This window comes from Eriocheir sinensis, chromosome 21 (assembly GCF_024679095.1).
Source record: "Eriocheir sinensis breed Jianghai 21 chromosome 21, ASM2467909v1, whole genome shotgun sequence".
Lineage (NCBI taxonomy): Eukaryota > Metazoa > Arthropoda > Malacostraca > Decapoda > Varunidae > Eriocheir > Eriocheir sinensis.
In genome coordinates this window covers 3816266-3840665 of record NC_066529.1, presented here as the reverse complement: position 1 = coordinate 3840665, position 24400 = coordinate 3816266, and the positions used below count along the sequence as shown (strand labels likewise).

Genomic DNA, 24400 nt, shown 5'->3' with positions numbered 1-24400 from the left:
AACAACAAGCCACACATATATACAAAACAAAATCAAAAGTAAGAAAACAAGGAAGAGGAAACAAAAACTTTAAATACAGGAAAAATAAAATAAAATAACATAAAAGTAGGGACAGCGGAACACACAACAAAGGAAAACGCAGCATTTACACACACAGAAAATAAAAACAAAGAAAAATAAAGCAACGAAAAAGAAAACGGTGATAACAGACAAGGACTCGTGCGGGTGGTTACTGATCGTCCCCAAAACATAAACATTACCAAAGAAGCATAATCAGTTTCGTCAGCCTCCTGTCCTGTTGCTCTTCTTCTTCTTCAACGATTAGGAGGAGGAGGAGGAGGGGGAGGAAGAGGACGACGACGAAGTATACATGTAAGAGGTTGTTATCTATATGTTGTTGAAGTGGTGACCTTGACAGTGGTGGTAGTGGTGGTGGTTGGGGGGGTGGGGGGTGATGTTTGGAGGGTAGGGGGCGGGGGCATTAAATCTTGGGTATTATGTGGTAAACAACACATACCCAAATTACATATGAGAGAGAGAGAGAGAGAGAGAGAGAGAGAGAGAGAGAGAGAGAGAGAGAGAGAGAGAGAGAGAGAGAGAGAGACCCCACTCACCTGTCAGTCCATACCTGTCAAGCTACTGTGGTGTCTTGCTATAAGATTTTGCTTTAGAGACCCTAAGTTTGTGTATAAAACGGTAATTAAACCATAGTTTTTTGTCATTCAATATTTATTTGTTTCAAAACAAATGCAGAATGAAAACACAATGTAAACACACAACATGAACACCACATAATGACAAACAGTACTGTTTAAAAAGGTTCTTGTAAACAGTATCGTTTTTCATTATTTAAATTCATGTGAGCATGCTGAGCAACGGTTACTGTTACTAACAGTAACCGTTACTCAGCACGCTCACAGAATTTAAATATGGCTCGTACGATATATTTCAAATTGATTAAAACAAACATATTATTAAAAAAAAAACCACATCGCAAGCGGAGAAAAAACGTAAGATTTTCAACTTACTCCGCAAGACTTGAAAATCACCGAAATTACGTAAGACTTACGCAAAAAAACGTAAGACTTGACAGGTATGTGTCACTCACTATAATACCTTAAAGTAGTGTAGTAAACATTAGAGAAAAATATTAATCGTTTCCTCGTTTAATGAAGATAACAAAGATAAAACGAGGAAATTTGAGATCAACGTAAGCTTTGGCCGATTAACAAATACGAGTGAAAAGGATTGTAACCGTACGCCGTCAGAGAGAGAGAGAGAGAGAGAGAGAGAGAGAGAGAGTAACCGCCACCACGCAACGCATTCAATTACCTCTTTTTTTTTTCTGTCTGGTAATCAGTGTAAACATTGATTCACAGTTTTGAAGATTTAATCGTATGGCCAAGTATATATTATTGCTCTTACGGACAAACCCTTGACTTCACATCTACTTTCTAATCACTAATAATACCGATGATGATGATAATGGTGATGATGAAGATGACATGAGCTCGTGATGATAGGTGGTGGTGATGGCGGTATTGGTGATGGTGACAGTCCGTCTGATTGTTGGTGGTGGTGATGATGCTGAAAATGACTTGATGGTGATGATGACAACATGAATAACCTATGTCTGTCTGTCTGTCTGTGTCTATGTGTCTGTCAACCTATAATTTCTTACCAGCCTGTCTGCCTAACTACCTGTCTGCCTGTCTGTCTGTCTCTCTGCATTTCTGTATGTAGTAACCCAATAGCTTTCCTCCCTATCTAAACAGCAACAAGACAGAGGCACTTTTCCCAGGCTTGAATGGATTGTGGTAGCCTGTCTGTGGTGGTGGTGGTTGTGGTGAGGGTGACGATGGTTGTGGTGGTTTTGTTGCCATTGAAGGGAATGTACCAAAATGGCATGTAGTGGAATGAATAGGCTAGAGGGAGGAATATGAGGAGGAGTAGGAGGAGGCGGAGAATATAGAAAAAGAGGAAGAAATAGAAAGGGAAGGAGAGGAGAAGGAGGAGGAGAAAGAGGAAGAAGAGGAAGTATAAAAGGAGGAGGAGGAGGAGGAGGAGGTAAAATATACAATCCGAAAAAGAGGAATATGAAGAAGAGAAGAAAGGAGGTAGGAGGGAAAAATCAAAGAAGGAAGAGAAGGACTGAATAGAGTTATAATACGAGGAACAGAACTTGTAGCAGACGGGGCAAACAAAAGGTGTAACAGGAGGAGGAGGAGGAGGAGTAGTAAGGCAAGGCTCCAGCTGAACAATATTGATCGGTCACTGCGGCAGAGAAGTACTCACACACCTCTTTCTTCTCTCCTCTCTCTGTTTCCTCCTATTCTTCTCTCCTTTTCCCTTCTCATCCTCCTTCCGTTGCTTGTCTCTTCCTCCCTCCTCTCCTGCTTCCTCTTTCCCTCTTGTTTCCTCCCCTTCGTCCTATTTTTTTTTTATTTCTTTCCTCCTGCTCCTGTTTAGTGTCGCTTTGGTTTCGTTCGTCCCGTTTTCCCTTTTTCTTATTCGCTTCCCCGTTTCTTATCACTCTGCTTCGTTCCTTTTCTTCCTCTGTTTCTTTCCTATCTTTACCCTGTCTCTTCTTATTCTTCTGCTTCCTTTCCATCCTCTTTCTTTTTCCTCCTGTTCTCCTGTCTCTCCTCTACTTCCTCTCCCCTTTTCTCTGTATCTTATCACATTCCGTCTCTCGTCTGCCGTCTCATTTTACTTCGTCTCTTTCCTCTTGTTTGCTGGCCTATCTTCTTTCTATCTCGCCTGTCACTTTGACGACCAACAAACAGACCCAGCTACGTATCGATTGTGTTCCGTTTAGCTACAGTGATTTAACATTTAGAAGAAAATTAATCATGGCACATCTCTCCTGTTTCAAAGCACGGAGGTTCATGGAGTCAACTGTATTATTATTATTATTATTATTATTATTAGTGGTGGTGGTGGTTATTTTTTTCTTCGTAAACATCCTGGTCGATGTTTGTCTTAGCAGGTAACTAATGTCAACAGTGTTCACCTTTCTCTCTCTCTCTCTCTCTCTCTCTCTCTCTCTCTCTCTCTCTCTGTGTGTGTGTGTGTGTGTGTGTGTGTGTGTGTGTGTGTGTTATTGTAGTAGTAGTAGTAGTAGTAGTAGTAGTAGTAGTAGTAGTAGTAGTAATAGTAGTAGTAGTAGTGGTGATTGTGGTGGTGGTGGTGGTGGTAGTAGTGGTGAGGTTAGTGGCACCAATAAATCAAGTGGCGTGGTGATGGAGGTGGTGATAGTGATGGTGATAATAACGATACGGTTGAGGAAAAAAAGTGCGTGACAACCAAGACGAGTGAGCACATCGTAACGGGTGGTGGTGGTGGTGGTGGTAATGATGGATGGTGACACCTGTGATAAGTGGTGAGGGTGGAGACAGCTGTTAATGGTGATGGTGGTAATGATAATGGTGACAGTGGTGGAGGTGATGACAAATTAATAAAAGGTGATGATAGGTGTTAAGAGTGCAGCGCTAAGAGAGATGGTGATGGGGGTCGAATTAGAGGTACAAGTAAAGAAGTTGGAGGTGATGAAAACAGTAATGGTGATGACTGCTGGGGGTGGTGATATGATAAGAAGTGATGATAAGGGTGGAGGCTGTGGTGTTGGCGGTGGTGGTGGTGTTACGTGGTGATGGGTTAATTTTTTGGGAGGGAGGAGGAAGTGGTGGTTGTGGGGACAGTTTGGTGGAGATGTATGATGTTGGGTTGCAGTTGACTAGCAGTGGCTGAAGACAATAGTGATGATGATGATGAGAGAATGAAACGATAGGTAACAAGGGCATCGTATTGAATATATCAGTAATTTATTTTTTCATTAACTTTTCATTCTTTTTTATTTTATTTACCAATCTGCCAGCCTGCCTGCCTTTCTGTCTGTCTGTCAATCTGTTTGCATCCATCTATGTACTATCCATCTAACAACATCTTACCTATCTTTCCACGCATCAACCTGCTATCGATCTATCAATATGAGTCTATCAAGCAGTCCATCTTTCAAGTCATGAGCTGACATTTTAAAGGTTACCATTGCGTGATCCCACAAATGTTACCGCTAAATAATCATTGTAATTATAGTGTGTGTGTGTGTGTGTGTGTGTGTGTGTGTGTGTGTGTGTGTGTTATCTTCACACACACACACACACACACGTCAACAGTGGTTGGCTATTGCTCGACTTACAAACATATATTAACCTAAATTCTGATTATTTTTTCTCTCTCAAAATCCTGTTTCTTTATAATCACCAATCAGCGTCGACCAGTAGGAGGATTGGAAGAAGCAGGTTTAGGAGGAACAGCAGGAGGTTAAAAAGGAGGAGGAGGAGGAGAAGAAGGAGGAGGTGGAAGTGGATGAGGAGGAGAAAGTGAAGGAGGAGGAGGTGAAGAAGGAGGTGGCGGTGAAGGAGGAGGAGGAGGTGAAGGAGGAGGAGACGGAGGAGAAAAATATAATAGAATGGGAGGAAAATGAGGACGGGAATGAAGAGGAGGTAGGAGGAGAAGGGTAATAAAGATAAAAGGATAATTTTTATAGAAGTACACGCAACTTAGATGAGGAGGCAGAAGAAGAGGAAGAAGAAAAGAAGGAAAGGAGGAGGAGGAGGGTAAAAAAATATAAGGGTATTTTTTTTTTTTAGAAGTACACACAACTTACGTCATCGGCTGGCATTACTTATTCTGATGTGCCTAGACGTGCTAATCACCGCTCAGACAAGAGTTTCCGTCGGAAATTACTCGTTTCTGAGACTTGAACAGCTGATTAAAGGCGATAGGTTACAATTTTAGCGGCGATGGGTAACTGTTTTAGCGGCGACAGGGTACCATTTTGACTTCCACAGGTTATATTTTGACGTAGACAAGTTATTAGTTTAGCGGCGATAACTTAATATTTTGAAGGCGATGACTACTATTTTTGCGGCGATAAGTTACTATTTTTACGGCGGTAGGTTACGATTTAAGCGGCGATAAGTTGCCATTTAAGCGGCGATAAGTTACCATTTAAGCGGCGATAGGTTACGATCTATGCGGCGATCAGTTACTGTTTTAGAGGCAATGGGTTAATATTTTAGCGGCGCTACCTTACTGCCTTTAGCGGCAATGAGTTATAATTTAAAAGGCGATAGTTAGGGTCCTGTTGGTCTGAGAAATCTCGGAGTACGTGGGTTCATTGGTGGGCGTGTCAGAATATTTGCCGAAAATAGAAGAGAAGGATGAAGACGAAGACGATGAAGAGGTTGATGAGGATGAGACTGAATAGGAGGAGGAGAAGAAGAAAGAGGAGGTAGAGAATAAAGAGGAGGAGGAGGAGGAAAGAGAGAAAGAAAAATTAAGGGAAAGAAGATGAGAACGAGAACGAAGAGGAAAAGGATGAAGATGAGGACGAGGACGAAGAGGAGAAGGAGAAGGAGGAGGAGAGCAAGGTAAGTGAGCTACCTGCCCCTGACAATCAACTTTCACGAGGTCGCTACGAGGGTACACGTTACTTTCACTCTCTCTCTCTCTCTCTCTCTCTCTTCCTTATCATCTTTCCTTGCCCTGCTATTCTTTTTCCCTTTCTATTTTCAGTTTTTTTATCCACTCCCTTTTTTCTCTTCTTTCTCCACCCTCTTATCTCCCCTTTCTGCCTCCTCTGCTCTCTATACTCCCTCTTCTCTCATTCTCTTTTCCTCCCTCTTTTCCTTCCTCTCTCACTCCCTACTGCAAACTATCTACCTTTACCTTTCTCTGTCCTCCGATCCCCCTCCTCCTCCCTCTCCTTTCAGTACCTACCTGCCTGCTTGCCTATCCTCCCCCTCCCCCCCTCCCTTCCTCGCCAATACCTGGGGAAGTTCCATGTTGCAGGTGCGTGCCCCTTCAGGTATGCATGACCTCCTCTCTGCCCCCTCCCCCCCATCCCCTCCCTTCCCTCCTCCTCCTCCGACTACTACTGCAAATACTCTCCCTCTTCTCGTCTCCCTTCTCTTTGTTTCTTAGTCTCTTTCTCCGAATTTCATTGCTGCATTTTTTTTGCAACTCTTCCTCCTCCTTCTTCTCCGTCTCTGCATTTATTTCCTACATTTTTTTTCAACTAACCATTCTCTCTCTCTCTCTCTCTCTCTCTCTCTCTCTCTCTCTCTCTCTCTCTCTCTCTCTCTCTCTCTCTCTCTCTCTCTCTCTCTCTCTCTCTCTCTCTCTCTCTCTCTCTCTTCTTCCCGTATTTCCCACTCTTTCTTCTCCATTTTCTCTTTACCTACTTAATCCATTTTCTTTCTTTCCAATGTATTTTCTCTCTTCGATCTCTTTCCCTTCCTCTTCCTTTACTATCTTTTTTTTTTCTCCTCCCTTCTACAACTTTAATGATCTCCTTGACCAATCCCTTTTTTCTGTCTCCTTGTCTTTCTTGTTATTAAATTCCTTTATATCGCTTTATGTTTTGCTCCTCCAACGCCTGTTTTGTCTGTCTTCTTCTTCTTCTTCTTATTATTATTATTATTATTTTTATTCTTCTTATTGTTGTTATGGCTAGAGAGACAGACGAAAGGAAGAGTCAGGACGAAAGTCAGGTATATATTCACCTCTGTCTATTGCTCCAAAACAGAGGAGACGGATTTACGCATCGAAGCAGCGCGTAGTTATGTAAACACCCACTTACTTTGACATGCCTCTGTTTCCACATCCATCTCTCTTACCTTCTTGTCCCTACCATATCTCTCTCTCTCTCTCTCTCTCTCTCTCTCTCTCTCTCTCTCTCTCTGAGAAAAATCTACTTTCTCTCACTTATCTCCACTTTTTATCATCTTTATGTATCTCCCTTTTGTCTCTCTACTTTTCTTCCTCTTTATCTCTCCCTTCTATCTCTTTCCAAAAACGAAGGTGAGAAGGGAGGGAAATAAAGATAATAAAAATGTAAAAAAATAAGGAAGGTACAAAAGAAGAAAACGTTAAGAAAAGTTTTGGCCTTGTTAATATGGAAAAGATTTACAGTAAAAATGTATAACTAAAGAAATCAGTGGAATCATCATCAATGGAGACCAAGGATGATGCATTGTTGACCCTTAAGGAGGAGACTTTTATGTGATGTTTTCAAGGCTCGTCACGTTCAAGGAACATTGTTGTTTTTGTCAGGGGAGAAGGATGATTCTCAATAACCAGATAATTTGATCCGGTGAAAACAAGATCCCGTGATCTGAACCCAAAACATAACAGGTTTCTCGTATTTAACCTCCTCCTCCTCCTCCTATTGGGTATATATTTGTTTATAATTATTTTTTTTTATTATGAAAACTATGTGGCCTCTAATCTTGTTTTTTTTTTTCGGTGTGTCCGTACTTTTACGCGGGTCTGTGATACAGAGACCCGCAGGAAAAAGGAAGAGAAATGGAGAAAGATCAGAATGGTGAAGATATACATAGGAATAACTAGGAAAAATAGATCCCAGGAGACCTGTTGGTCTACAGCGAGGGTGTCTGTTGGGCTGCTGCCACTGCTGATAGACTACGTGTGGCAGGGCAGGACATAACAGAAGGCTCCTCCCCACCAACCTCTCCCTCCGGTAACGTGGAGGAGGAGGAGGAGGAAGAGGAGGAGGAGGTGGAGGTGCAGGCAGGTAACAGATAGAAGGCAACCCCATATACCTAATCGAAAACAGATCATGGAAATTTTACAGAAAAGAAAAAAATAAGAGTAGACTATCCCAGACTAATACTACAGTTGGCCAAATCTATGGGGGGAATATGAAAACGGAGTTGGTGTTCTTATGCAGCTTCTTTATCTAAAAGAACGGATAAACTGTCAGTAGAAACCTGTTTCCTTGAAGTACTTATCTAATGACGACTTGAAACTGTCTACGTTACTTGAACTAATTACTGAGGGAAGGAGTCTGTTGCAGTGGTCGACAACTCGAATATTAAAATAGCTTCTACGGGCTGGTAGGTTACATCCATGTCCTTTCAGTTTCTTTCTGTTACTGCGAGTTGCTGTGGCGTGATTTATTTCGAATAGATTGTTTCGATTTATATTGTCGAAACTAATTAGTAATTTAAAGACTTCGGTCAGGTCCCCCCATGTCCTACCCTCAGTGAGATAACATAGTAATTATATAACCGACTTGGTCTTTCCTCATACAAGTTACGCAACGCTGGGATTTGCGAAATCGCTCGTCATTGTACTCTCTCCAGTAAGCTCTGATTTCCTCTCTTTCTTTCTTTCTTTCTTTCTTTCTTTTTTTTACATATTTCGGTGAATAGAATATGTCATAATCTGGGTGTGGCCTCACAAATGCCATGTATAGACTTTTTTTTACGTCTGGCGATTTGTGATCGAAGTTCCTTGAAATCAAGCCTAACATGTTTATTTCATCTAATCGCTGCGGTACACTGATCTTTTAATCTTAAATTTAATCTTAAAAATCTCCCATTTTTAGATTGAAACTTTAGATGACACAGATCCTTTTCTTGATTAACATTCACGAGCTCCAGTACTGAATGAAGGTTTGGATTTTTATCTCCTATGTGCATGAGCTTAATTTTCCTACGTTAAAACACACGCACCACTTGCCACTTCAGTCTGAAAGCTTAAATACGTCGATCTGTATTTTGTCGAAATCCGCAGCACATGTTATTTTGTCTCCTAGTTTGATGTCGTCTACAGTATAGTAAGGGGTACACACACACACACACACACACACACACACACACACACAAACACACACACCCACTAAGCGCATTTAAGGCCAAATTAGACGGAAGTAGTTGGAAAGACGGGACAGCACGAGCATAGTTCCGTTCCTGAAGATCACAACTAGGTAAATACACACACGGTTCAGGCTTTAACCATTTCCTGTCCTGGCTACATATTACTAAGCTACCAAACCGGTTATACCTACGCACGCGAGCGTGTGTGTGTGTGTGTGTGTGTGTGTGTGTGTGTGTGTGTTGCAACATGAACTTGAAGCTCTGAAGTTCAATGTCATTCAATTTCTTATTATGTTTTTGTCCTATATTTCAGTAAATTAAAAACGCATAAAAATATCATCATCAGCAGTAGCAGCAGCCTGTATCTTTTCTTTGCAGGACACGGGCCTCCCCCAAGACCTTCCTCTCGTTTCTGTTCTGCGGCTTTAATATCCTGTCCCGATGCAAGCGTTCCCTAATCTTAATTTCATCCCACCGTCTGCTGCACGGCATCCTGCTTTAGTATTTTTAAGTTCGATAATACATAAACGTGAGTACAGAAAACAACATACACGGTAAATAAATAAAGATAACACACTTACAGGATTAATTAAATGTACTATGCGAGGATTGTTATAATTAGGTCTGCGGTATGTTATTATTACTATTAATTACTTTTTATTACTGTTAACGATGTCATTATTACTGCACTTCTGACTCGTATTTCAAATCAGTCCTATCCTTGTATAGTAAATAGTTTGGCGAATCTCTCTCTCTCTCTCTCTCTCTCTCTCTCTCTCTCTCTCTCTCTCTCTCTCTCTCTCTCTCTCTCTCTCTCTCCAACAGATCAGGTGGAATATATATATATATATATATATATATATATATATATATATATATATATCTATATATATATAGAGAGAGAGAGAGAGAGAGAGAGAGAGAGAGAGAGAGAGAGAGAGAGAGAGAGAGAGAGAGAGAGAGAGAGATCCCATATTTTAAGTAAATCTTACTATAGTATACCAGTGATGTGGGGGCCTTTCTATACTTCTTTTTCATGAGCAAACTAAAATCGGGTCAACTCCCACATATCAGGATTAACTTTTCAATAGCACCATTTTGAAGGACTTTTTAGGTGCACTTTTTCATTTTTGGAATAATAATTGTACATGATATGTTTGGATGAACATAGTAGACAAAAAAGTGCTTCATATATATATATATATATATATATATATATATATATATATATATATATATATATATATATATATATATATATATATATATATATATATATATATATATATATATATATATATATATATATATATATATATATATATATATATATAAGGCGAAATCAAACTGGCACAAACAAAATAACAAGCAAGAATTATTACTCACGGGAAATTATACATGCGCACATTGATCATTAATATATTAAAAGGTAAAACATTCGTTACGCTGCACTGACGTAACGCTGTGACGTGGACTATTTGTTTTGTAACCTTGCGTCAGGCGAGTGCAAGGACTGGCAATGGGACAGACTAGTAGTATATTACCCCCTCCCCCACCCACACACCCTCTCTCTCTCTCTGTAGTTACTGGGAAGCTGATGAAAGTACTTTTTTCGTAATAATATTCCCGGAAAAAGAGGAGTCAAATGACTCAGATTCGGGAAAATCACCTGCGGGTGCCACAGCCATTCAGTCTATCTGGTTTCATCGGGTTACTTAAGGTCAAAAGCATCTTCCAAGAATAACAACGAACTGCTTCCTAACGTCAGTTCTTTTGAATGTTGCGAAATCTCCATCTCAAGATAATTTCCTTACTCTAGACACAGACGTATATTTTCAACACTTGCGGGCATTTCAGGACATTTAATGCCTTCTGGCGGGATGGTTCTAAGAAAGTAACTTCTAATATTGTTGACGTGACGGACTCAACGCTGCAGAACCTTATCAAGAAGAAAGATGAAAACTCAGAGGCTGCGCAACGCTTTTGTTGATGGGTTCAAGCACCAAATTAATATTATGCAGCGGTGCAGTAGCTGCGTTTTTCTGACCAACTCTGTAATGGAGTCTTCTCGCAAATACAGAGATAACAATAAATAATCTTAGTACGTAAAGCAGCTTGTCGTAACGTGCTGAAGGTAAATTAAAATTCTCCATGCAAGTGAACACTAAGTGACACAAATGATTGCTTTAAAAGACCGAGCATGTTGATCATTATTCTCCACTGCTGACCCCACACCACTTCCCTCTCACACCCATCCACACGCACATCTTCACACCTCGGTCAGTCAGTCCATCACGCATATATAAACAAACTAAGAAAGGAAGGAAGGTAAAGGAAGTAGGTCTAGCATGTTTTTTAAGTGAGGCGTCCCGCATCAGAAGGGGGTAGTAACAGACCATTTTTAAAAAGCCGAGAAATTTGCACTCAAAGTTCGGCTGGTGTGTGTTACTTCTCATGCGGGACGCTCTCAAGTCGCCGCCGTCTACCTCTGCAGACAAGCAACAGCAGCACATAAACGCGGGTCCCTGCACTCACCCACAGAGGCGTCGGAGAGTCTGTTGTAGCTCACTCATCTCCGAGGGCAATGCAAACAACCTACTTATGGGAATCCTTCTCTCTCCGTCTATATATATCACTGTCACCACGATACACTCACCTACGTTGTACGCCTCCGACGGTTTTACTATTACTGTTCTGGAGGCGTCACCAGGCTGCTAGATAGCAACAGTAGTAATAATAACTTCTGATGTCGGTGTCCGCCCTCCTGTTGTCCTTCGCGCGCGGTATCGTAAGAGGCACTGACGACTCGTGCCCAGAACACATCACCAATGGTATCAGTGGGGTGGAGGACAGGCAAGGGTGGTCCAGGTTAAGGCACTGGGGAGGGTTGTCCTGGTCCGGGAGAGACACAACTCCAACAGCCAGAAACCGAAGGAGTAGGAGTGACTGCCAGGCCTGCTCGCCCCGCCTCAGCCTGGCCCCTCGATCGCTTTATCACATTATCATTTGTTTTCGGTGTGTGACCTCCACCCTCTCCGATAGTGGTTATCGTGACAGAGTCCAACGTTTGATAATATAGTCAGACGAAAAAAGGTATGGGCTACGTAAAATATACTGCCTTTTTTATTTACAATAATATAGTGTAGCATCTCGGGCTCTTCCTTTGGGTCATTACAGATAAACGTAAGGCAGTAAAGACAGAGAAGCCTAAGCTAAGCCGCGCACCTGTCACCCATTGTAAAGGGTTGCGAATCTTACCTGGGACGGAGTGTGTCTAGACGGTGGGCGGTTAACGTCCTCCTCCACCCCCACTCTTCGCCATTTTCCTACTTCGCTTCCTCGAGTGTCACTCCATGCCACTCAGAGTCACGTCACAACACTCGTCGCTTATCGCCAAACACATCATCTTTAGGGAGAGATGTTTGGGTGAACCTTGGCGTTTGGTCTGAGGCTGCTGCTGCAGGCCGCTCAGACCCCCTCACGAGAAGCGTAAAAGCGGCGCCCACCGGGCACGCTCTTTAATGAAAAATTATTCAAAATTTCTTTCTTGGTATACGTTACGAAGTCTTTACATCATCAGTCATCCTGTGCATAATCACCATCCTGTCCAATGATCTGTACTCGGTACACTATTTTTATTTTTTTTACTTAAATTATACAACCCGAAGGAGTCTGCATAAAATATGTACTGCGTTAGTGTGTGTGTGTGTGTGTGTGTGTGTGTGTGTGTGTGTGTGTGGAGAGAGAGAGAGAGAGAGAGAGAGAGAGAATGTGTGTGTGTGTGTGTGTGTGTGTGTGTGTGCGACGCACCAGCCGGCGTTATCTTGCTTCCCGGCAGGTCACCTCAAGCCACGGTAAGCACAGGTACACAAGAGGAGTCAGGAAGTAGAATTTTGCACTCACAAAGTTTTGACTCATTTCAGAAAACTGATTATATTCCAGATTCATCTCAAAAGAAAATATAAACTAATACGATTTTTAAATAAACTATGGCACCGAAATACTTTGTTGGGTTTAAAATCTATTATCATTTGTGGTGATCACCACACACTTTAAGTAAGGTCGTGAGTGGAATGTTAAGCACGTATAACAATGACTCGTTCTCTTTTTGTGGGGCTAAAGGGCACCAGGGATGTACCTCAGTACTGGTACAGAAGAACGCCGTTGGCTAAGTGAGTGGACTTTAGTGAATGGAGTCCCGTTCCTAACAAAGGACACACGATGGCTTCCTCGCCCTCATAACGCTCTCTCATCTCGGGTGCAACGCTTCAGCTTCTCGTGAGATTTCAGAGCAACGCCAGAACTAAGGCACTGTTCTCGTTTCATTGTGTACAAGAGAACGACTTCAAGAATATCAGCCGCGGGCCGCTCACTATAAAGAGTGCCGGTGGTCACTAGTCTTGTGTGGAGGGTTCGGCGATTGAGTAGCTTGGTCGAGGGCCGTGTGGATGTGCTTGGCAGTTCACCAGCCCTGCCACAGTGAGCTCCACTATGTCAAGAGTGAGAGGAAGGCACGCCACACCACCGCACGTCACCACGGCCGCCGCCGCAACGCTGCCGTACTGCTGCATCCCCTGGGCAAGGGCTGCTGCCTGCTGCCTGCTCGCCCCATAACAACTCCCTGACTATTTTGCCAAACCTACCGCTAATGTTAGCACGGTTATACTGATCGTTTCCGTATAAATGAAGCATCTAATATCGATTTATTATAACATATGTGGCCTACATGTTTGCTTTTTTTTTTTTTCATTATGCAGTTCCATGTTTACAGTAAAGGTGATGAGTGGTAACATTGCAAGCTCTAACCCTCCTCTGTATGATAATCTACGAAAGATTTTTTACTGCTGAATTTACGCTTCTTGTAGGTCAAGGAGGAAGAGACTATTAAAGCTGTTAAGCTCTGTTGGGGTACAATATAGATAATGATGTAATGTTTGGGTAATCAGTGCTAGAGATCACGCCCACTCTTCTCTCGAGAACAACTAACACATCATGTACAATAGTGTCGTTAAAATGGATAGCTGGAAAACTTTCTATCTTAGCTATTCATATAACGACACTAAGAGTACGTAAACATAAAGTTATGCGGAATACCCAAAGCATTTCTTGTGACATTTGTGGTGCAGTCATCACACCTCCGCCACCCTCCTCCAGCTGACTGTTGCCAAGTGGAAAACATGTGATCAGTCGACCCCTTATGGTGTACCATGCAAGGGTGCAACCAAGGGGAATTTCCTACACATGATTCCACAATAGAGTCTCATTTTTGTTACTTTAACCCACAAGTGGACAATATTATGAAATGTTAAACTACGCGAATCACCGGCATGAAAGTTCGCTATAGCAGAGTTTGGGCATAAAAACAGTACCGGAGGGCTGCGGTGAACTGACATTCTGAATTCCAGTCACACATGACTCAGGTACACATCATCGCAATGGTTGGCCGACGGATGTTGTGTTTGTAGCTCGGCCAGGCAAGTGACCGGGGAATGTTTCTCGGTAAAGGGACCATGAGGCGTGGAGCGGCCGTCACAAAGGAGCCTTTTTTGTACTGATCAATGAGTGAGGTGTTCGCACACGTCGCTATGGCAACCAGACCAAGCGGGCGCCACCTTCAAACTCCTTCCCAACTTGGTGGATATCGCCGCTTTCACTCACTCATAAATAAGGGCGTTGCGAAAGAGTGTTTTGGGTGAATCTGCAAACAGGTTGATTATCATTCTTCCCTCAGTTAATCCACCTTTCAAACAGGTTGTAAGCGGATAAGCGCACGTGACGTTAGGAGAGAGAAAGGTTACAAAACGCGCTGCTCATGACTACGAGATGTTAAAGATGCACAGAGAAAGAGGAATGTGGCAGTGGAGACGGAAGAGAAAGACGAAAGGGACGGAAATGAACACAGGAAAACGAAATGTCATGATATATATATATATATATATATATATATATATATATATATAGATATATATATATATATATATATATATATATATATATATATATATATATATATATATTTAGGCTACGTAAAAGGTTAGTAAGGCTAGAGTTGCTGAAGCATTTGAGAAAGATAAACAGAGAATCAGGAACAATACAAAGAACGGGGAAGAGAAAGATGAAAAGCTGAAATAAACACCACAAAACGTGCCGGCTGACATTCACGAAGAGAAAAGGACAAGCGAAGATTATAGAAAGCAAAAAGAAGAGGTTCATGGTGGGGAAGGAAGAGCAGATGAAGGACAGAAATAAACACAAGAAAATGAAATGTCATGCAGTAAATCTGAGCCGCTGAGTCGGTTAATTTGTTAAGGCTTGCCCAGGTTACTCTGTGAAGGACGAGGTGAAAGGATCCGAGGGTTCTGTGCCAAAGACAGACGGCCACGTTCTCACCTTGACCTGCAAAACCTTCCTTTGGGGGCAGAGAGGAAATGAGGGCGGGATGGTAGGAGAAAACAAGGTCAGGAGAGGGCTACAAGGGACAGAAGGGAGGTGAGGGAAACATTGATTGGTGAGAAGCAAATAATGTAGAAAAGGGGGTAGTGTCAGAGGGAAGGGGTGATCACAGTGGGAAGAGAAGGCAAAAGGAACGTTTCTCTGAATAGGAATGAAGAGTAAAGGGAGAGAATAAGGAGTAACAAGGAAGGGACTAACAGGAGACAGGAATACAGCGAAAACGTTTTAAAATAAGTGAGTGGAAAACCCATGACGTAAGAGAGAGAGAGAGAGAGAGGGAGGAGGAGGGAACAGCAGGAATAGTTTGTGAAGGGAAGGATTTTGCATGACCCAGCTATATTTATCACACGTTTCTTATTCATTTCATTCTTACTCCAGTCAATCAACAGGAAGAGTTTGTAAAGGGAAGGATTTTACATGACCCTGCTGTATATATTTCAGGTTCTTTATTCCTTTCATTTTTCTTCAACTAATCATTTTTATTTTCAGGCATTATTATATATCATCGTTGGTGTTATTGGTGCAACTGATCGATGGCAGTGCAGACAACAGTAGTGGCAAAGAATTAGGAGTTATTTAGACGAGGCATACACACACAGCACAAAGCAAACTCTACCCAATGTACAGGTACGAACACATACATACTCCTCACCTCCTACTTAATTTGCTATGTATACCGTACCACATCAATCATTACCTCGGAATGCGGGGAGGTGGCCGGGCGAGGAGAAGGGTATGGGGAGTAGGTGAGCGAGGAGAAGGAAAGGGGATGTGAGGGAAAGAGGAGGGAAGGGGCTGAGTTTGGTACGCGAATGGGGAACACCTGATCGTTACACCTCCTCCGTTGTTGCACATTCTCCTTCTTCATTGTTTCCTTCTCTTCCTTCTTCGCTCCCTCCTCCTTCTCTGCCTCCTTCGCCCCCTTCTCCTCCATCTCCATGTCCCCAGATATGGTATAAATTGTTCCGTTGACAGCGTATCTCTCTTTTGCTCCTTTTTCTTGATGATTACTAGTCTTCCCCCACCACGGCATTGTGTGTGTGTGTGTGTGTGTGTGTGTGTGTGTGTGTGTGTGTTATATCGATGTGGAAGGCTTGGAACGGCCTTGGAAGAGGGGAATTTTCCTTTGAGAGAGAGAGAGAGAGGGGGGGGGGGGAGGATCTCAATCTTTAACACAGGAAAACCTAATTTGCCTGTTTGATGTGTGTGTGTGTGTGTGTGTGTGTGTGTGTGTGTGTGTGTGTGTGTGTGTGTGTGTGTGTGTGTGTGTGTGTCAAGGAGGAAGTCACTGAAAAATGACTTTAACGACTGACCTCAACGCTGGAAAAAACGCCAAAACGCAACCACTCGTACTTGCTCTTGTCATTTTACGGCGAACTGGGAAATTAATAACACGATGAGGAGGAGGAGGAGGAGGAAAAGGTAGTAACAACACTTCTTTTTCCTCACAACTGAAGAATCAACAGTGAGGAGGCAGAGGAGCAAGATGAAGGAAAGAGTACAAAGAGGATGAGGATGGGGGACAAGGAGGAAAGAATAGGGTGAAGAGGATAAGGAGGAAGCTGGGAAGAGGAACAGGGGAGAGCTGAGTGAGGATATGAATGACTGAGGAGGATTAGGAGGCTGACGAGAACGAGGAAGGAGAGGAGGAGGAAGAGCAGGAGATGATCTGTTCCGGCATCACTCTCATAACAGACTACAAAGGGTTGGGGAAGAAGAGCCTGCGTGTTCCATCCACTAAAAGGGCAAGCCGCTACTACGCACCACACACACACACACACACACACACACACACACACACACACCTACAAACACTAACAAGTTTCTGTGAGGATGGGGGTGGGAGAGAAAAAAATACTGTTTGACTCGAGTAAAATCATCAAAATATATTTAGTGTGGACGTAACTCACAGTTTGTTTTGGGCGCGAGAGCTGCTGTTTACGTGGACCGTGGAGGGAAGGGGGTTAAGATGGAGAGAGACGTCAGCACAAGAGAGAGAGGTGGTTGGCTGGTAGCCTGGAGAGACAAATAGGGGAAGAAGACAGAATGGGAAGGGAAAGAGAGGAAAGACTGGAGGAGGAAAGAGAGGGAAGGAGAAAGGAAATAAAAGTAGATAAATGAAGATACCAAGAATGAGAAGAGAGAGAGAGAGAGAGAGAGAGAGAGAGAGAGAGAGAGAGAGATGCAATAAAGTGGCCAAGGACGCAGCGTGGATGCTGGGTTGCCTCCGCAGAATAGGGGACGTACCCGCCGCCTGAGGGGATGGCCTCCCTTTACAAAGCACAGGTTCAGTCCATCATGGAGAATACATCGCTTGTGGCCCTGAAGCTCATCTGTCACCTGGACAGAGTTCAGGGTACGAAAGAGGATACAAAATCGGATGCTACCGCCGCATTCCGGGTTCTGAAGCACAGGAGAGGAGACGCGGGAGTGCTATATATAAACAATTGTTTTTCAACCTTTTTCACGCATCCTTCCGGGACCTTTTGATAAATTCATGTACCCTGACTCATACGGGGATAAAATACAAAAATATTTCAGCTTTTTCTTTGGTAATATAGAGAAGAAAAAAATATTAAGGTGTTTTTAAAATATAAAAAGAGTAGCTACTTCCTCCCACATAATTGTTCAATAGGTGCTTAATAGATAATACAACAATTACGATTATATGTGCACACATTCTGTATCATTTAAAGTGTATAATTGAAATTAATCTTACAACATTACACCAATAATTTTCTTCCAAAAACATCTTATTCCACTGTCCATTCTTATACACACTGGTCATGGCATGCACCACTTGTTTATGCCTACTAATGAGAACTTGCCATAGCAGGATGGAGTATGACGCAATAACATCAAACATATATAAGTGAAGATCGTTGGGCAAGGCCTCTGTCCTGCAAAGGATTTATAATGACTGACAATTATGATAAATTTTATGACGAAACATATCTACCACTCAAGTTGTGTATTAACTGTAATTAAATGTTTAAAAGTTAATTTATATTGCTTTTTTTATATCAGAGGCAACAAATTAAGGAGTAAAGCTTAGAAACTCATACAGGAGAGAACCTTGCACAAACTGTTGCCTGGATGAATTTGTGAGTGATATTTCGACGCAATGGTTTACCTTTTTCCACACGAGGCGTCTGGTTCTTTGATTTTTTCCACATCAGGCAATACCTCAGTTACACCTATCTCCCTCATTGATTTTTGTTACACGCTGTTTACTTTACGAACTTGTGTGACACTTCGGCTTTCGACTTTCACTTCCTTTCTAATCACGTTCCTTGAATTTTTCCACAGCAAGCAATACCTCAGTAACACCTATCTCCCACACTTATCATTTGTGAGTGAATATATTTAAACTGAATGGGGCCAAGTTTACACCAACCTCCATCATTCATCATTTGTGAGTATGTTTAAACGGAATGGGGCCAAGTTTACACCTATCTCCCTCATTTATCAGAGTGATGCATTTCGACTGAATGGGAACAAGTCTGAACAGTAATCATGACGAGACATAAAAATATATTAAAAAATCATGGACAGAAAACAATCTCGGCCATTAAGTGCTCCATGCAGGTGTGGAGACTGACGACATCAACAGTCTCAATTACCTGCCGAGATAACATCCTGGCCCCTCCCTGCCCTGCCCTGCCCTGGTGCACCGAAATGGCTAACACACGAGCTCACTCACTCACTGCCTGTCTGTCTGCTTGTGTATATGTCTGTCTCTGTGTTTCTGCTGGTCTACTCTCTCTCTCTCTCTCTCTCTCTCTCTCTCTCTCTCTCTCTCTCTCTCTCTCTCTCTCTCTCTCTCTCTCTACCCAAGATGATAAAGAAGATGGGAGGAGAGGGAGAGAGAGAGATAGCACTGTCGAGGGCGTACACTATATATAGCTGCGCGTGGCCTCCGTGCTTATCTCCGTATCAGGCAAGACTATGAACCTAATACTCTTACACAGATTCATTGTGACATCCGGGTTACCGCTGTTTACCTTACCTACATTTCCCCAGGTACCCATTTATCAAGCAATCCGATGGGGAGGCTAAACAGTAGGGTGAGTTACACGCAGATTGCCCTGAGCGGGATTCAAACCAAGACCCGCGAATTCGAATACCTAAGTTTGATAGTCCTTTCGCCACGGAGGTAGGGGAAAATGGGCAAGTGTGTGTGTGTGTGTGTGTGTGTGTGTGTGTGTGTGTGTGTGTGTGTGTGTGTGTGTGTGTGTGTGTGTGTGTTGCTAAAAACTGCACAGACATAAAAGGCTCAGATTGCTTTTACTTGAACATGCAGAAGAAAGAGTAAAGTAACACACACACACACACACACACACACACACACACACACACACACACACACACACACCTTTGTTCCGCCAACCTCGCCACCAAACAAGGCCAGTCCGTTCCCGTGACCCACTCAAGACGCGGAAAAGTCAATAAGTCCCAGGTGAGACAGGTGTCCCTCTCTCTCTCTCTCTCTCTCTCTCTCTCTCTCTCTCTCTCTCTCTCTCTCTCTCTCTCTCTCTCTCTCTCTCTCTCTCTCTCAAAACTAAGTAATATATAAATGTTGTTCTGTTATATAAGTTTCATATACATTTACTTCTGACATGTTTATTACCTTAGAGAGAGAGAGAGAGAGAGAGAGAGAGAGAGAGAGAGAGAGAGCAGGTGCATAGGTAGAAGCAGGTGGCGTGCAAAAAAATGTATGTATATGGAACACTAGCATGACAAGAATGTGTTTTTTGTGGTAATAGTAATAATAATGGTGGTGGTATATGTAATAGTAGTAGTAGTAGTAGTAGTAGTAGTTGATGTTGTTTCCAAGAAGAAGAACGAGTTATAGACACGTCTCAAAGGGTTAAACCAAGGCCTCCTCCTGTATTCCCAGTGTGACGTCAAGGTGGAGGAGGAGGAGGAGGAGCTGAGGAGGGAGGGGAGTGAGAGAGAGGGAGAAGACGGCACGTGACAGAGCAGTAAGAGGACAAGAGTTACTACACACACACACACACACACACACACACAGAATTATTAATATTACAGGACGTTACTATATTATATTAACGGAATGACCGTCAAAACTAGGAAAAAACACGAGATGACGTTACTGTTCTAAAGGGCGCGAAGAGGAAGATGTAAACTTGTAAAAGGGTGGAGATGATGAAGGTGATGATGTAAGGGGAGGGGGGGGGATAGCACTATTACTACCACTACTACTACTACTATTGGTTACGTAAGTCTTTTATGCTGTAAGATAACCTTAATCCATTATGAATTATTGTGTAGAGACGTGCTAAGCTTATAATATATTGGCCCCAACTCTGCTGTTTCTGCCTACTACTACTACTACTACTACTACTACTACTACTACTCTCCTTTCCTTTTTCTCCACTTCTTCATCTCTCTCTCTCTCTCTCTCTCTCTCTCTCTCTGGTGGACACACATTCCCACTCTCCTCCCCCATCAATAATGAAACCGTACCAAACCTAATCCCTAAATCTCTTCCCATCAGTCTTCCTCTTCCACCCGCACCCCTCCCTCCTCTGCACTTCCATTTCCCCAAATTCAGCCTCTTCTTCCTTTTCCTTCCTAATTTCCTACCAGCCTCATTCTGAGTCACCTCGCTTACTTTATCTTCCTCCGTCGTCCCTTTCCTTCCTACCTCACCCATTTCCTCCCTGACACACTTATCTTATCGCTCCCTCTGTTTCCTTTTCCTTCCTTATCATCTCCCTTTCAATACCACCCTCGTTCTGATGCTCCTCTATTTCCGTCTTCCTTCTCCTCCTTAATCCCCTTCCTTCCCTTCCTCACTCCTTTCCACACGCATACTCCTATCACTCCCTCCTCCTGATACTAGTGGTGGTGTGGGATGGAGGGGTGGGGGTGTTAAAGGGGTATTGGGGGAAGGGAGGGGAAGGAGGAGCTGGGTCAGGACACGGAGTACCAACGCTTGTAAAGATAATAATGAGGGTCGTCTTTGTTTTGGCTATAAGTGCAAGTAGACTGAGAGGGGTTGACATTCTCTCTCTCTCTCTCTCTCTCTCTCTCTCTCTCTCTCTCTCTCTCTATAGTTATGGCCGGTAAGTACTGGTGTTATCTTCTTTTATTTCAGTTTTTGCTACTACTACTACTACTACTACTACTACTACTACTGATGATGATGATGTATATTTGTTATTTGCTATCTTTTTCTTGGTTTAATTTATTAGTGAGTGTGTGTGTGTGTGTGTGTGTGTGTGTGTGTGTGTGTAGCGCAATGAAAACTGGTTCCTTGCAGGCTGAGGACACAACCACCACCGTCACCACCACCAAAACCACCGCAACCTATACTCACCACCTCAACCACCGCCAAAATCATAGCCTAACACCATACTGCCCTGCCCTGTCATCACCTCTTACCTACCACTACAACCAGTCACCACCACCATCTCCACCTCCATCCAAATCCTCATCATCCTAGGTCAGGGCTCGGCAAACAGTAATACTAGAAAAGCCTTTTTTTTATACTTTACAGAAAAATACAACTTTCACTGAGACGCAATGCAAAACTTCCTCAGAAGCACACAAATCCACCTCGTAAATAATGAGACTACTTTCACATACACAACGACATATATGGACTTACCCCTTTTTATGGCCCCAAGATCATTCTGAAGTTAACCCGGTAGCAACGACGGGCCAAATTTGTGGCTTTACCGTGTAGCAGCGATGGGCCAAATTTCTGCCATGATATAAACCTCCCAAAATAGATGATGTATAAACTAATCACACATGCGTTGATATATATTATGAAATGGTTTGCGTGAGTGATATAATGTAATGAAATAATATAATCTAATGTTGAAAATGTAATATATGAAAGAGCTCGCTATATATACTTCACATTTCTTTCACCAGTGGTAATTCTACGTATACTTAAATAGAAGGGTGTGTGGGAGTAAGATGCCTTATTCTGAAGAGGTAAATAATAGATGATAATAATAGATAAGTAGATAATAGATAGATATACTAGATAATAGATTCGGAAACCACATGTGTCTCTGAATCCGTATGTTGAGAACTCTGAGGTAGTATTCGACTCCCCTGTCACTACTCAACATTATCATAACAACCATTCACCACCCTCACTATCATCACATTGCTCACCATCACCACCACCATAAGTCATCACCACAAGTATAGCATCCCCTTGTCAATACCACTTACCACCATTCACCACCCTCACCATCACCACCACCACAAGTATAGCATCCCCTTGTCAATACCACTTACCACCATTCACCACCCTCACCATCACCACCACTATAAGTTATCACCATTAGTATAGCATGCCCTTGTCAACACCACTAACCACCATTCACCACCCTCACCATCACCACCACCACAAGTATAGTATCCCCTTGTCAACATCACTTACCACCATTCACCACCCTCACCATCACCACCACCACAAGTATAGTATCCCCTTGTCAACATCACTTACCACCATTCACCACCCTCATAATCACATCGCTCACCATCACCACCACCATAAGTCATCACCACAAGTATAGCATCCACTTGTCAACGCCACTAACCACTATTCACCACCACAACAACATCGGGGAACAAGCCAAGGTGATCCAGCGATGGTGTTGTGTGTGTATGTGTGTGTGTGTGTGTTAGGTGGGGGGAGGGAAGAGCTGACGAGTGAAATCCTTCTTTTCAACCTCACTTTGCCTCAACATGGTAAGGACGAGGACGAGGACGAGGAAAAGGACGAGACGGTAAGGACAACGAGCGTATATACATAAGAATGAAAAAAAAAAAAGGTAAATATGAAAACAAGAGGGAAAAAAAGTGAGCCAGCAAGTTAGTTAGGGTAAGTTTATTGTATTTAATTTTGTTCCCCTTGACTTTCAAACTACACACATACGAGGATCCGGTGTGATGTAAAGGAAGAGAAAAAGGTCATAGAAACGGTGTAAACCTGAAATGAGTTTAAATTCTGAGAACGACTTATTGAGGAACCTGAGGCGTTTGCAATGTGACTTCTTTTTCCATGACTCGCAAGCACGCAGAGGACGAGGTTGGGAGGGCAGACTTAAAAGAAAGGCAAACAAAAACGCAGAGGGAAAATCTGAACCAATATTATAAGTCCGGGAACGAAAGGGCGAGCTGAGAAGTTTGTGTTATGAGTTTTCTATCGATTTATTGACCCACACGCTACCAGAGGGGAGTGTAAACAAGAGGAAGAAAAAAAAAGGTAAATAAAAACGCTGAATAAGGAACCGGAACCATTAAACGGAGCCTTGAAACGTTCACACACACACACACACACACACACACACACACAGTCGGGTGTTCCGAGAAAATGAATGATTTATCTTCCCAGGACAAAATCATAAAGAAGTCTTACATAACATTGAAAAAAGTAAATTAGTTGCTCACATAACGACACCAACGAGGTAATGGGAACAATACATCAATACAGTTTAGACGTGCCCAATATTAAACAATTTCGTCGTACAGGGCATTGTGGATGAAATGAAGATCAGTAACATTATCACTTGTACTAGTCTTAACATAGAACTCATTTGACTCTTTTAATGTCTTGAACGAAAACTGTATCAAAATGTTTCGGCAGAGCTGCTTAATATATCGTTATAAGGTAAAAACTTCCACTCTAGTGAATTTATTTCCTTTCTCAACATCATATTTTGTGTATCTAAAACAAAATCACTCCTAAACATCCCTTCCCTTCGAATAATATTATGTATTATTTGAACAAGTCATTGCAAACTGTCTCAACACTTCGTAGCGCGACTGTGCATATACCGATGAGGAGGATTAAAAAAAAATAATAAATAAATAAATAAATAAACTAGGGCAGATAACGTCATGCGTAGAAATCGTAACCGACTGACAACCCAAGTAAGAGAAGATGCTGATGACGACCATTACACCGAAGTACTATAGGATTGTGACGTCTCTCTTCACAGAATTTTACAGCGAGCGGGAGAGAACGAACGAGTCATTAGCGTTGCGACAGCAGGTTACTGATAAGACGGAAACCCAAGCCAGCGTATGTTTTCATTCCTAGAAGGCTCCAAGAATCTCCGAATAATAAAGTAATATATCTTTTTACGTAACTTGTTGGTTGTTCTGCTCTCCTTTACTACTACTACTGCTACTACTACTACTACTACTACTACTACTACTACTACTACTACTACTACTACTATTACTACTACTACCTCTATCTCCTA

At 42.5% G+C, this 24400-nt stretch overlaps 1 protein-coding gene across 6 annotated transcripts in view; it reads right to left on the bottom strand.

The window, feature by feature from the left end:
* LOC127001548 (monocarboxylate transporter 3-like) overlaps positions 1 to 24400 on the bottom strand; it is a 59174-nt gene that overhangs the window by 20466 nt on the left and 14308 nt on the right. The window contains exons 1-2 of one of the 6 annotated variants that reach the window (XM_050866181.1): positions 13061 to 13260; positions 11946 to 12093 (exon numbers count right to left, since the gene is read on the bottom strand). The exons of 2 other annotated variants lie outside the window; for them this stretch is intronic. The gene's annotated coding sequence lies outside the window, so the exon portion shown is untranslated. 3 more of the 6 variants (XM_050866183.1, XM_050866184.1, XM_050866182.1) reach the window with 3 other exon arrangements.